Consider the following 14,323-nt stretch of genomic DNA (forward strand, 5'->3'; position numbering starts at 1 on the left):
CAATGGTTGTAGAATGAAATCTTTCTCTAGACACCATGAGTGTTGAATGACTTATCACAATATTTGCAACCGCTTCTGCCAGGAACGCTTGGTCCTCACAAAGTATTGGTCAAACTCCTCACATCTCTCCATTTCCATTCTTCTGCTCCCTCTCTCCAGCCGGCATGAAGAGAGCAGATAAGTTCCCTGTCCCTGGTCCTAATGCTGCCCCTTCCTCTGAAAAGCCACTCCTGAAAATCAAAGGAGGGGAACTGTCCAGAACCAGGCTATGCAGGCAACTCACCTGCTTGTACCACAAAAACATAGTTTTCTTCTCAACCCAGAATCATTCGTGCTCAGCCTCAACATGCTGCTTTCAATCTAGAGCTCTGAAAATGACTTGCAAGAAGTAAACATACGTAAGATGGAACTATATCGATCTCCCATTGAAAATGGCAGCCTGTGGCTGAAGTGGCTGTGCACCAAGCCTAATTTGATTTGAATTGGGGTAGGTGTGAATCAGTCTTTTAGCATGTCATGGCTTTTTTCCTGGCCCAAGGACCCCCACCCTGCTGTGTGGACTAAAAGCAGACAACTAATGGCACCAGTTGCTTTAGTTCCTGTGCAAAGCAGCATCACTGTCTATGTATGCAAAGCCGACCACATGGGGACTGTGGAGCAGAAAAGGCAGCTCACTGTGGGAAGACTATAAATTCTGTAATAACAGGGCCTTCCTCCTGGGCTTGGCCATCTATCATGTAAATATTTTAGAGTCTGAGTTCATCTCCTGGCTAGAGAGATTTTCTGGCTGCTGTCCCAAACTGACGCAATGCTCTCCATGACTGGGACATTTATTACATGTGCTGCATTAGGCACTCAGTGCATGTAGCAGTAATCAGACCTGGAAGGGGAGGGGGAAGTTTAGGAATATATGTATTTTGATGCTGTTCTACTCTGTACAACCTATGACATCATTTGAAGAAGGCCACACTCCGTATATCGTTCTCCTCTCCCTTCCCTTGCTCTTCCTCCTACCTCCCCCTTCCCCTTCCCTCTCAACTGTTATAAGAAAAAACTGCTCCTTTCCCCCTTATGCTAGCAGTTTGTCAAACTGTCTTGCCTTTATCTCATCTTACACACACTTTGCAAATAAGCACGGGGTGATTGATGTGCTGCTAACTTCTTTTTTAAAAAGAAGAAGTTGGGCTAAATAAAGCAGCCCTCCCAAAAACCAGTGCTTTGTGGAAATGTAAGGGGAAACCCATCCATCGCTCTGTGCAGTGTCTTAAAAAGTCTTATCTCAGCAAAGAGAGCACAGGGCAGGAGGGGGGAAGGGGGAGAGAAGAGCCTTTTCCAGATAAACAAAAAAGACCTCCAAAGTTCCCTTCTCTCGCACCACTCCCACCTCTTTAACCTGACTGGGCGCCCCTAAAGGAATTCACAAAAGCATCTGTGACCCCCTCGGCCCTTTGTAAAAGTGTGCATCCCCTCAAAAGATCACGCCAGGGAAAATCTTGCCTGCTTAATTGTGCCCAAATGTTGCCACCATGGCTATTACAGAAACCTGTTAAAAGTTTACTGCTGGCCTGTGCTGATGGTGAACAGTAAATCAACAGATGAATGCGAAACGTGTCATATTGACTCATGTGGGAGCAGACAATAGAGGCTGAACTTTCTACATTATTATTACTGCTTTCCTTCTGCAGAGATTAAGGAGTGGCTCTGCAATTTGTCATGCACAAGGAGGACGGAGATAATGAAGTGGGGGCTTAGGCAGGCAGACTTGGGATGTTAACAAATGCTAGCAGGTCTGAGTGACAACTCAGCAGCAAACAGAGCTTCTCTCTCTTTGTTTTACAGTTATACTACAAAGGCTGTGTTCAGGCGGTGCTTTATTCCCTCTTCCTGGCATTTCAGTACCTGTTAATTTTCACATTTTATGTGATCTTTCTCATGATGTAAAATCCAGTTCTGGAAATCTAGTGGAATCTAGTGGCAATTTAGTGTTCATTTCCGTGTTAGTTGTTTGGAGAGAAAAATTGTTTGCAACCCTGGAAATCCATAATATTAGGGGCAGGTTTGCTTATGTAACAAATTTTGGGGCTATAGTTTGGCATACCTCCTAGTGAACCATGGGGGAACAGAACTGTGCATGTCCAGAAAGGGCGAGGGAGTTTGTTGTTGCATCACACTGAACCACTAACATGAGTGAAAAGCTACAGTTCCACAATGCAACAGGTACTGCAATGCAAAAGGAACCAGTGAAATTAATGCAATAAACCAGGGGTGGCCACTCCCAAGACACTGCGATCTACTCACAGAGTTAAAGACTGGCAGTGATCTATCCCCTTTTCTGGGGTTCGTGTCAAAGTTGTTGAGTTTTTTCAGGGAGCTATTTTGCTGAGGTTTTTTTAGGGGACCCACAGTTGTTCACCTTCTTTGGAGGGAGCCAATGATCTACCAGTGATCTACTGCAGACGTCCAGTGATCTACCAGTAGATCACAATCTACCTGTTGGACATGCCTGCAATAAACCTCACATCTGAATGCAGCCAAAGTTAAAGCAGTCTCCCCTCCCCCAGGTTTATCTACTCAGTTTCTCCCTCTGTGGAATCCCCTGGATTTGATATTAAGCTCTTTAAATACCTCTGCTGTGTCGGATAGGAAGACACTGTGGCCTTTGTATGCCTTTCAGCATTAAAAAGAACACTCTGCATTATTGTAGTAAAGTGGGAGAATGGTAAAATATGGCTGATCACATATTCTCCATGTATACTAGGTACAGTGGATGTTCTCATTGTATTGTGCGGGCATCTCAATTTGCAAGCGCCAAGACCCAGCAGTCAAAACAGCCAACAATCAGCTGACTGTCAGCACTTGCAGATCATAGCTCGGCATACGTCAAAGGCACAACATGTAAGAAATCAGGTGGAGGCCAGGTAGGCGTGGTTGAAATGGCTTGGTGGGCCAGATGGGGAGGCATGCCTAGAATGCAGACTCCCCACCACTGAATTAAGCCCCTAGACATGTGATGCACTCAGTGCTGAGAGTTAGTTCACAGTGATCCCTTGTCTTTCCTTAAGAAATGTTGTGAGTCTGTCAAGCATTCCAGATGGCAGACAAACAAAACGTACGACACGAGATACCCAACGAAACTCACTTAAAAGGAAACAACCCAAACAGTTCATAAAACAGCTGGAAGCCAGTTCATTTATAGGCAACTTTTACGGTTATAAAAGATCATCTGCTAGGACAAACTTTCTTATGATGACAAACTTCACACGAAAATGCTGATAAATTTTCAGGGAGATGCCACCCTCTAAAAATCCGCAGAGTGGAGACATGGGGAACCAACCTTAAAATTAGGAAGATGAGAAACTGGGAGAAACCAAAATGGGCAAATTGACCTAGCTGGGACTGAGTGTGTGTAAGGAGTAGCAGCTCCCTTCTTACCTAGAGTGCAGGGCCAAGGAAGGGACAGGGACTTGTTCTCCAGCTGCTGCTGCCTGGGCTGCTACTCACAGCTGGTGAGGGACAAAATAAAAATACGTGAAAGGAGAGCTTATCCTCATAAGAGGATAACATGTAAGCCAGCCAAGACAGATCTATCCCCTCCCCAAATACCTTTCTTTAAAAGGGTCATATTCATTGGGGAGAGCAGATTTAGTCTTTATTAGTATTATTTTCTTTAAGCTCCTGAAAAAGCAAACTTGAAAGCCAACTGAATTGTGCCAGTACATTCAAATGGCAGAATGTCTGTTTCCTTTTCATTTGCAATTTGGAGTGGCCACTGAGGATGTGCTGGGCACAGGGTGGGGGGGGGGAATTATTGGATGTGTGAAAAATGCTTTTATGCTCATAACCCCCTAAACTCTGTGATTTGCCAGGAATTTCTGGGGTTCCTGCCAATGGCAAAAGAATTCCCACCACCACCACAGAGGACACGACTTACTAGAAAAATATATCTCCTTTCACATTAGCTGAGTATTACAGAAGTTTTAGTTAAATTATATGCATAATTTTCCCTCTTATGGGCAAGCTCTCAGCTGCCTTTTCCCTTTCAAGAAGGAATGGTAGAAACTATTCCACATGGCTAATGGAGTATGGAAAAGCACCAGAAGGAAAAGTAGGTGGAGCAATGGATGTGTCACCCTCACGTACAACATTTCAGCCACACAAAATTCAGAGGGTTCTGTACACACACACACACACAGACACACACACACACACACACACCGCTCCTTCCTTCCAGTAAGCAAGAGGCATTATGGGAGTTCAAAGACACATTCCACCCAGGCAAAAGCACTTCAGGAGAATATGGAGCAGGGTCAATGAGGGGTATGACTTAGCTTGACTCCTGGGGGCCACACACAGAGAACTGAAGGGCCACATTTGACCTCTGGGGCCTGGGGTTCCCTACTCTTGTTTTGTCTAACAGAGGGTGATGTTATTATTGACAGAATCAATTTATGATAATGTGTGGGACAAGAGCCCATTGGGAATCCTTAGATCAGAGGTCAGCAACATAAGGCCCATGGGCCGGAAGCAACCAATGAGGGTCGCTTAACCGGCCCATGAGCTGCCCCTGAACCAAGCCGCCCACTCGGCGAGTCCCCTAAATTGGGACAGCGTGGTGCGGGGACTCTCTTCTGTGGCGCCAGAAATAGCTTCTGCGCATGCCCAGATGCTGAAAATCGCTTCTGTGAGGATCTCCACGGGAGTGATCCGGCCCATGCCCGGTAAGCTTTGCCGACTCCTGCCTTAGATGAATCCCCAAAAACGGTTTTTATTTGTGGTAATGTAAGCAAATCTAGGGACGTGGGTGGCGCTGTGGGTAAAACCACAGAGCCTAGAACTTGTCGATCAGAAGGTCGGCGGTTCAAATCCCCGCGACGGGGTGAGCTCCCGTTGCTCGGTCCCTGCTCCTGCCAACCTAGCAGTTTGAAAGCACGTCAAAGTGCAAGTAGATAAATAGGTACCAGTCCGGCGGGAAGGTAAACGGCGTTTCCATGCACTGCTCTGGTTTGCCAGAAGCGGCTTAGTCATGCTGGCCACATGACCTGGAAGCTGTACACCGGCTCCCTTGGCCAGTAAAGCGAGATGAGCGCTGCAACCCCAGAGTTGGTCACGACTGGACCTAATGGTCAGGCGTCCCTTTACCTTTTTAAGCAAATCTAGGGTCCCTCAACAACCATAAAACTTCTTTGTCTAGCAGAAAACTCAGGCCTGTCCTTGCTCAAGAATCCCCCTATTTCCCCCACCATGAACATTATCCAAAGAGTAAAGCTTCAGAGCCAAAAATCTCTTCATTCGGTAAGACATATGCCAGCCAATATAAAGCCTTTTGAAATTTCCTTGCTTTCAATAGCAGGCAGTTTAGGAAATGGTTAGCTCTCCAAATAAAATAAATTTGGCGTCAAATAATGCTTACTACTTTGCTGCATTGTGCCTAGTGATGATACTTGTTATATTTCTAGAGCACTTTTTCTGAGTGCTCTTTATATAATATTATTTCAATGATGCTTTCAAGAAAACATTGTTAGGCAAGCCGGGGCCATTAGTTCCATATTACAGATTGCAGGTGGTAGAGATGGTGGCTTGCCTAAGGTTCCCCTGATGAGTTCATGCCTGACTTTGAGATATACTCCCAGCAGGTCTGCAGTCCTTTCACTGGCTGGAGTGGAAGGAGGAGCCAGGAAAATCACTGTACTGGCTCAGGATCCAGCAGGTTCCAAGCCATTTCAGCCCCTCTTTGCCTCCAGAATGCTCCATTTCAGGGCTTTCTCTGGGTTGTTGTCCACCTGTGTTTTTGGCAGGGAGAATGGGGAGTTCCATGGTAGCAGAATGTTTTGTGGTGCCACCGGCAGAGGCAGCAGAACTGGGCAGAGGGAAACATCCCCCGCATCACACAAAGGGGCTTTGGATGACAGCCTTATTCTCTTACCCATAACACTACACCCAGGGTTTTTTTCAGCTGGAACTCTCCGGAACTGAGTTCCGGCACCGCTTTTTCTAGAAAAATAGCACTGAATCAGCTTCCCTCATGGTATGCTGGTTTTAATATACAGAAAAGGTGTCTACATTTCTCATTTGCTATAAATATTTTATATAACGTGTAGCAAAATGTAATCTTGTCAGAGGCAAACTGAGTGCACGGTATTCAAATCACTCTAAACCAAGACAAACCATTGAAATTTCATATCTTCAGGCATGAACTCACCAGGAAGACCTTCATTGGTTTAAACCACCTGTAAGTAACTTCTGTTTAAATGCATTGCTTGGACTGTTAGATGTTCCTCAGTCCTTGTGTGACCCTCTGTTCTTAAAGCATTTACACCGGAGCCTCTTCCTTTGACGCTGGAATACTATTGCTGCAATGCCAACATAATGTTGTGTCTTGCTTAGCAAACCTTAAGTTTAAGCTGTATTCAAACTAATAAATTTTAAAAGATGGTGACCACTATGTAAAGCAATAGCCAGAACATGTGCAAGCTAACAAGGTGATGTTTTGGAAATGAGAGTGAGCATGTTCAGTGGCCATGGAATGCTGGCTGACAGATGGAGGAGAAAAACATGGGAAAACAAGAAAGAGGAATGGACTGGATTTCCTGGAACAGGGTATGGTTTACCAGCTAGAACCCTGACCAGAAGCACTCTACACTATAACAGTCTGTGCAAGTTCCGCTTGTTAATATTACCTTTTAAAGTTAAGTAATCTTTAAAGAAATGTGCCTGTTTTACTCCAGAAGCGCAGTTGGCATCCGTCAGCCTTGGCAGACAACAGGAGAGTGTGCCTTCAGGGGTAAATTCAAAGCCCTGGAGAGTTACAGTAGCTGTAGTGACTGATATGGGAGAAACATGTTTTGTTGCAGCTGGGGCAGATGAAGGCATCCTGTTGTGCTGCTACAGGTGTACGATGGCATTTCTTCTCTCTGTGCTCCTCCCAGCAGTCATTCCTCCTCTGGTCACTGTCTACCTCCAGGCACTGCTGTCGATCGCAAGGGATTCCCACACAGTGGAGTTGATGTTGCCAGACTTCATGTCATGTTTGCAGACACCTTTGTAATACAGAGTTAGTCTGCCAATGGGCCTGGTGCCTGAAGCCAGCTCCCCTTAGAGCACATCCCTGGCAACCCCATGATCTTCCATTCTGTGGACATGACCAAATCAGCATAGACGTCACTGAGACATTCTGGAAATGTGGGCCTGGGAGAACACATATTTGTTTGAGACTCTGCCCTGGCAATTAACCTAAAATCATAATTTTACCTAACCAAGGAGGAGGAGACGTTTTTCCTTTTTATTCATGTCAGTTAGTTCCTCGTCTATATGTTTTTTCAAGAGAAGCATGGGGGGAAGAACAGAATCTGACACGCATTCTTCAGTGGAGAACATTTCTTGGTTTCACATAATTCAGTTACCATATACTATCTTGGAAACCACAATAGCTATAAATAATTTGACCACACTTTCCTCTTGATAGTATCTCTCAACACATGCACATGCCTGGAGAGAGAGAGAGAGAGAGAGAACAAACAGTCAGATATTTGTGAAATGAGATGAGAATATCAGAGTCTTTTGGTTGCAAGGCGCGTGAGGGCTAAACGGTCCCTGCCTAGAGCTTATGCTTTTATGCTCAGCGCAGTTTCCTGACAGAGGCTGCGGAGGCATGCACCTCTTTGAAGGCGCAAACTACTAAAATGTCACCTGAAGGAAACAAGTAGCACTACTCATCCAGGCAAGGCTTGGGTGGAGTTATTTCAGTCAGCCCTAACGATGCTTTCATGATAAGCACCAGAGAAACTCGCTGAGCACCCCAAATTAGACGAACCTGGTGGTTTTCATGCTAAGCCATATTTGTGTGCTTCAGACGTCTTTGACCAATAAATCATGCTTTTTTAAAAAATTGACAGTATACACACACACAGGCAGGTAGGAATGGGAAAGAAATTTGTTTGCTTTACCTGTCAAAATCACAATTGGCAAATCAAAACAGCACCCTCTTTTTTTGGAATTTGCACTTCTCTGACCTTTGCAATGCTGCTCTCCAGCCAAGGAATGCATATGAGGATGAGTTTATTAGTGAAAAGTGCACGCAAAAATGCATACATTAGTGACAAGAATACAGAAAGATGCTTTTATTTAGTTGCAAAAATGCCTGTATTCAGCAACAATTGCAGTGCTTTTTTTCTGGGGGGACGCAGGGGTATGTATACCCCTAAACATTTTGTGAATCTGATGGGAGAAGAAACTATTTTAAAAAAATAGTTTCTTCTCTAGCACGGGGAATCATCAGTTCCGTTGCTACCTCTGATGGTGGCCTTTTGTCCATTTACTGTATTTATTTTTCCCGATTTGAACTATAAAATGATGATTTTCTCAAGTCAAAATGAGAGTATCCCTAAGCATTTTTTTAAAGAAAAAAGCACTAAACAATTGCATACAATAATGTACATATTAGGAGAAGTGTGCACATTTTGCAAATGGATGCAGAAATGGGGCTGGAAGTATAATTGGAAAAATGAGGATTTATCTATTCCTACAGGCCGATCAACAATGACACTGTTACATAACTGTAGCAAGCCTTTCTTTTCATACGTGAAGTCTTCCGCTCCTCGTGACAACCAGGCTGCCCTGGTTCAGAGGAGTTCAGAGCACATGACTTTGCATGCAGAAGCAAGCTCTGGTGTGGACAAGCCCATGGGCTGCCTGAAAAACAGTGTGCCCACATTGGTGGCATCTCATTAATGAAGCCCTTGAGAAATTCCAAAGATGTTATCACTTGTTTGATCTGAAGCATGGTTGTTAACTGAGGACAGTCCTCCTCCATCATCCCTTTCAGGGTTATTTCCTACGCTGCAATTTCTTTGTTTGTTCGAAAGCTTCCCGTCTCTTGTAGGCAGAAATTGCCACAATAAAAGGTGTGACCTTGTCTAATTTATCTCTTTCAGTCTCTGGGACTAAAGATGCCTGTAGCCGTTCAAACAATGCAGCCATCCCAACAGCAGTGCCCTTCAAGAGCGCGATCTTGTCTTTCAGTTGTGCTCTTTTGTATGGAACATTGTGTGAGTGCTGTTCAGCTTCTATGACTAGCAGCAGAATTCCCAAACTTGCCTACTCAAAAGTAAGTCCCGTCATGGAGGTTCCTGGGGCTTACTCCCAAGTAAGTGTATATAGGATCACGGTCTTAAGGATGGGATCATGCAGCCACTGAGACAGCTTAAAAAGTTAAAGAGCGAGGCCAGAAGAACCATCACATTTTCTGTCAAAATATTTAGGGGGAAATGTTGAGTTGCTGAAGCAGAAGCACCCGCTTTGAGAAAGAAGGTTTGGCTCATGCACAACAAATGAACAAAATCCGCGTGTTTATTGCACAATGTAACTTAACATCTGGAAATGTGGTAAGACAGAAGGGAAAGTGATTCCATGCACAGCCAATGTACTGCCTGTTGCAGAATCCTGCCTTGGACAGCCAGCTCACCTAGGCAGAGAATGATGAGGGGTTTTAAAATATATTTTTAAGGCACATCCAGTTCTTTCTCATTTCTGCAGCACACCTGATGCCAAAAGGACATTCAGTGTTTGAAGTACGAAAGAGCGGGCGAAGGAAGTGGGAAGGTTTCGTTTCAAATTAGGGCAGACTTATAGGCTGAGTATGCACGTTACATTTAAAGCACAGTCATGCCCCAAGGAATCCTGGGAACTATAGTTTTTTAAGGGTGGTGGGAGTTGTTAGCATACCCCTATTCCCCTCACAGAGCTATGATTCCCAGAGTGGTTTAACAACCAAGCCCTTTCCACGAGGAACTGAGAATTGTAGCTCTGGGAAGGGAATAGGTGTCTCCTCTCAGAATGCTAAACAAATGACAGCTCCCAGAATTCTTTGAGGGAAGCCATGATGTGACGGAAAAGTTTGTTTTGCTGGACAGGTTGGGTCCCCAAGTGTTTTCTTTTTCTCTGCCAGCAAACGGTTAATGAATGGCAGCCTCTGATTGGCCAGGGTTCCAGGAGAGGGGGTCGAAAAGGAGAGGATTTGGAGAAACAGTTTTTTAGGTTGGGATAGTGGTTGGGATTGAGGTAGGGAGATAGGTTAGGAGTCAGGTTGGGAGATAGGGAGTGAGAGGAGAGAGAGTAATAAGGCAGGAATTAACTGGGAGACTGAGGCTGAGCCAGAAGAAGTAGAATCTGGAAAGATATAGTCTACTTAGGTCTCATTCCAGTCAGGAGGGGAGAGATTCTTCTACAAAAAGAGAAGATTCCCAAACCAGTTAAGAGGGGTGTGGAGATCCCTTGGGTCTGTTACTTGGAGTACCTCAGGAGTAGGGTTGTCTAAGGGATGTGTAACTGACAGGAAGTACCACCTTGTTTAAGAACCAAAGTATTAAACGGCAACAGCTGTGCAACGACTGAGAAAGAACTGAAGTGAAATAGCATTATAATCTGGAGTATCCTATGTTTTACCCTCTTGTGTCATAAACTTCCTTTGTTTAATAAAATCTTTATTGGATCAAATCCTGCCTGAGACTCCAAATTATTAAGTTTTCCCTCACACAAGTCCCCTGCAAGATAATCTTGGGTAGTTTGTAGGAATTCATGGCATTGGTGTTCTGTGAGGTGGGTGCACTATATTTAAGTGAGGGCGGGCCCAACGTCGCCAGGGGAAAAAGTGCCGTTGTGCCGTCGCACATGACAGTTTAAAGTGGTATCATATTGCTTTAAATATATGATGTGAATGTGGCCGATAAACGCCAGGCTGGTAGCACCCATAGAGTTGGTCAGGGAGTATGACTTAAGAAGGAATAAAACCCAGAGGCTTATGTGTGTAAAATGTGGGTATAACAAAAGCATTCTGAAATGTATGCCTTTCAGAGAAAACCATCATTAAAGCTTACAATGAGCAAGCTTAGTATTTCTTTATTTGATTTTCCTTTTAGTTAGCTACTGTTAAGTAAGGCATCCCAAGGCACTTGTAAGGCACCTCATCTGTGAAATACTTGGGACTTGCACGCAGTTTGAAAGCACTGTGGCTTGAGGCTGATCTGGAAAAAGTTGAACTGAAATTGTTTGAACCTACAGTACATTCGAAAACGGAAGCATAACCTATTTTACTATCACTTCTTCTGTGGTTGGTCTGATTCCTATTGAAATGAATATTTCATTTATGAAGTGCCCTTTTTGTGGCAAAGCTGTGTGCTCATTCTAGAACAGGACTTATAAATGCAAGACTGGGAGTCACAAGGAGAGAGCATGAACTGAGGGTCTTTGCCCAATGACACCCCCCCCAAAAAAAAGCTGTATAGGAATATGCAGGCAATACAGCAGGAATGAATACAAGATGGCATTTATTTAATTGGATCAGAACCTGGACCTTTTCAGACAAGCAGTTTATATTCAAGATGCTTCTCATTTGGTTGTAGGCTCCACAGCGCTAACACAGCAAAGGAAGTATTTCTGCTTCGGGGTTATCACGGCTCAAGTAGCAGCATTTTGCAGCTTTCAAATTAGATGCCTTTCCCCAGCTAATGGCAACTTTACAGTTTGGGGTGCTATCCAAACCCTAGCGTTCCCTTACACATAATCCCTTACCTTGGGATCATTGGAAGATTACTTACGAAGCCTGCGAATATCCCAATGTGAATATTGTGATGCAAATTCTGTGTTAATAGGAGAGTCTAACGTTCATATTGATATGAGCATGGATCTAGTTACCTTAATTGATATGGAGAAGTTTCTTTTGGAAGAAGACAATCAGATGAGTAATTAGACCTCAAAGGATTATAAAGCAAACAAATCTGGTTTACAATTGAGTTAGCTAGTAAACATGCTACATTTAATAATTTTAAATGGTAATTTTAAGATTGGTTTGGATGGGTAATTTACATATATTGGCTCAGCAGAGGCCCGTGGAGTGGATGATGAGGTCTTTGTGTCCTCCTTGCAGAATGAAAGTCTTCCACTAGAAGTGGGAGAAAATGTCAGAAAGGGACAATGAGCTTCTGTTGGCTCAGATTTCATTTAATGATAAACCATGACTTCTGTCTGGTAGCAGTCATGGGGTAGGGTGGGGTGGGACTTCACTGCTTTCCTGGCTTCCCAATGCTTGAGTCACTGGCGGTTATGAGAAGAGGTAGGTGCGGTGTTGGAGCAGTGGCAGGAGCATTAGATCAGCTCCACCACTGCACCAGCACTGCACCAACCTTCCCATGGCCTCCATCTTTGTAACTAGCAGCAACCCCAGCATTGGGAAGCCACCCATCCTGCCCTGCCAAGTCAGCTGCTACCACTTCTGCAACTTAAGCAAAGCCACAGAATTGAATCCATTCAAACTGCAACAGATAGGCACATTAAGGGGTCAATAAATCTTGCAAAGATATTAAAATCTCAGCTTAAATCCCCAACCCCAACCATAATTAAAGAAGGTATAATTCTGTGTACAGGCGCTTCTTCGCTTATACACGTCCAACTCACTTGTGACGATATGTATGTGCGGCATTGGGAACTAATTAAATAAATCTATTTCAACTGCAAAAATGTGTGGAAAGGGGGGGGGGGGATGGCCCGAAAAGAGTGGGGAAACTGCAAAAATGTTGCCAAAGAGCGGGGAAACAGCTAGCAACCCCAGGAGGATTTGCAACTGCAATCCCATGAGCCTTTACACCGACCTCTGAGGCCTGTGGAGAGTTGGAGTTTGAGAAAGGAGGTTTGGCGGAATCATTTGTGGTGGAGTTTGGCAGACGAAAGGGCGCAGGCTTTCCCCATCTAACAGTATATGCACGGTACCCAGAAATGTCACACACACACACACACACACACACACACACACGTCAGTGGGGAGTTACTGTACATATAATTCGGAAGACATACACTACATTAGTGGGGAAGGTATGATCTGGAGTGCTGTCTGGGATGAGGTTAGATGCATTTAATGAGTGCCTGTAATACTGATGTTGAGAGGCACATCTCCCCCCCCCCCCCCGCCATGCCCGCATCATTTTTAAAAACTCATCTGTGCATGGGTGGAGAAGCCTCTTCTCAATATAATCCTGCAGCTGCATGCTTTCATACTTTGCCTTGAGAGTGTATGGTTGAACTCACTGCTGAGGTTAATTCTTCAGACCTTGCCTGACTAGTCAGTTTCAGCTCCATGTGACTCCCTCCTTGAGAGGCTGAGTGCCCTCCCTCCTTGTGTGCTGAAGTGTATATCATCCAGACTTAAGATGAAAGTCTTCCACTAGGTATGGAGTCTAGTGTATCCCCCTCCCCACTGGTTACAAATGGATTGGATACGTCCGACCTTTTTCAGGAGTGCCTCACAAAGACTAAACTGTGGAGCAGTGCATATCCCTCGTTCGCTATCCGATCCATGCACAGCCACTAGTCACTGCTAAAATCCTCAGACAGGATTAGATAGTGTTTTAAAATATACTACTAGCATTTTAATCGGAACCATATGTCCTGCTTTGAGACTCGCTTGCTTCCATGACAGAAATCTTAACCTAGAATCTAATAGTTCTATGTTTCCTCTCATATCTTCCAACTCCCCTTTTTTCACTTTCTTACACCTTCCTATCCTGTTGGCCGATTTCAGATTGCTGGTAGGGGCTTGTTTGTTTTCGAAATGTGTTGCACAATGCATAGCAAGGGCTTCTCAAATAAAGGCAGAAAGCCATGCAACAGTGAAGGACCAGGAAGCTCTGTCCTGTCTAAACAGCACTTCTGTTTGCATCAGCACAAAGGATGGGGAATATAGGGTTGTTATATTTCAAAAAATAAAAACCAGGACACCCCTAAAGTTGTTGAGCTTTTTATAGGAAGACCCCCAAAACATGGCTTTTCAGCACCGCCTTTCGGAAAATCCAGACATATGGCAGCCCTGATTGAGCTCATGCACTTGGTGCAATGGTGATTGTGCTCCTTTGCTACAGTTTAGCGCGGGGGGGGGGAGACTTGGGGTCCTCCAGATGTAGTGTCACTCCAGCTTCCATTAGTGAATGGAGTCCAGCAACATCTGGAAGGATGCACACATTCCTCACCCCTGGTGGAGCAGGTCAGCTGTGCCTTCTGTGGTGGGGCAGCTGCAGATGGCTTTCGTGCCAGTAGAAGGGAATGGAACTTCCTTCCACTTGACACCAGGCAGGCACCTTCACTGGGTCCTGCTGAAAATGTTTTTGTTTGGACAAGCCTACTTGGACATGTAGAATGTAGATAGGTGTTTTGAATCTGTTTTTAGTTTATTGCTGGTTTTAATTATTTCTTTAAATGTTTTAAATAGTTGTTTTTAGCTGTTTTTAGTGATTATTTTATTCTCTTTGTAAACCATTTAGAGGTTTCCCCACCCCACAAT

The 14,323-nt window shown here is 44.4% G+C and overlaps 1 long non-coding RNA gene across 1 annotated transcript in view; it reads right to left on the reverse strand.

Annotated features, from left to right (window-relative positions):
* Positions 1-7,451: 7,451 nt before the first annotated feature.
* Positions 7,452-14,323, reverse strand: part of LOC310767299 — a 56,729-nt gene continuing 49,857 nt past the window's right edge. Inside the window, exon 3 of the long non-coding RNA XR_014550854.1 lies at positions 7,452-7,485. This is a non-coding gene — a long non-coding RNA (uncharacterized lncRNA). The remainder of the gene's footprint in view (positions 7,486-14,323) is intronic.

Source organism: Podarcis filfolensis (assembly GCF_964270895.1).
Source record: "Podarcis filfolensis genome assembly, chromosome: 7".
NCBI lineage: Eukaryota > Metazoa > Chordata > Lepidosauria > Squamata > Lacertidae > Podarcis > Podarcis filfolensis.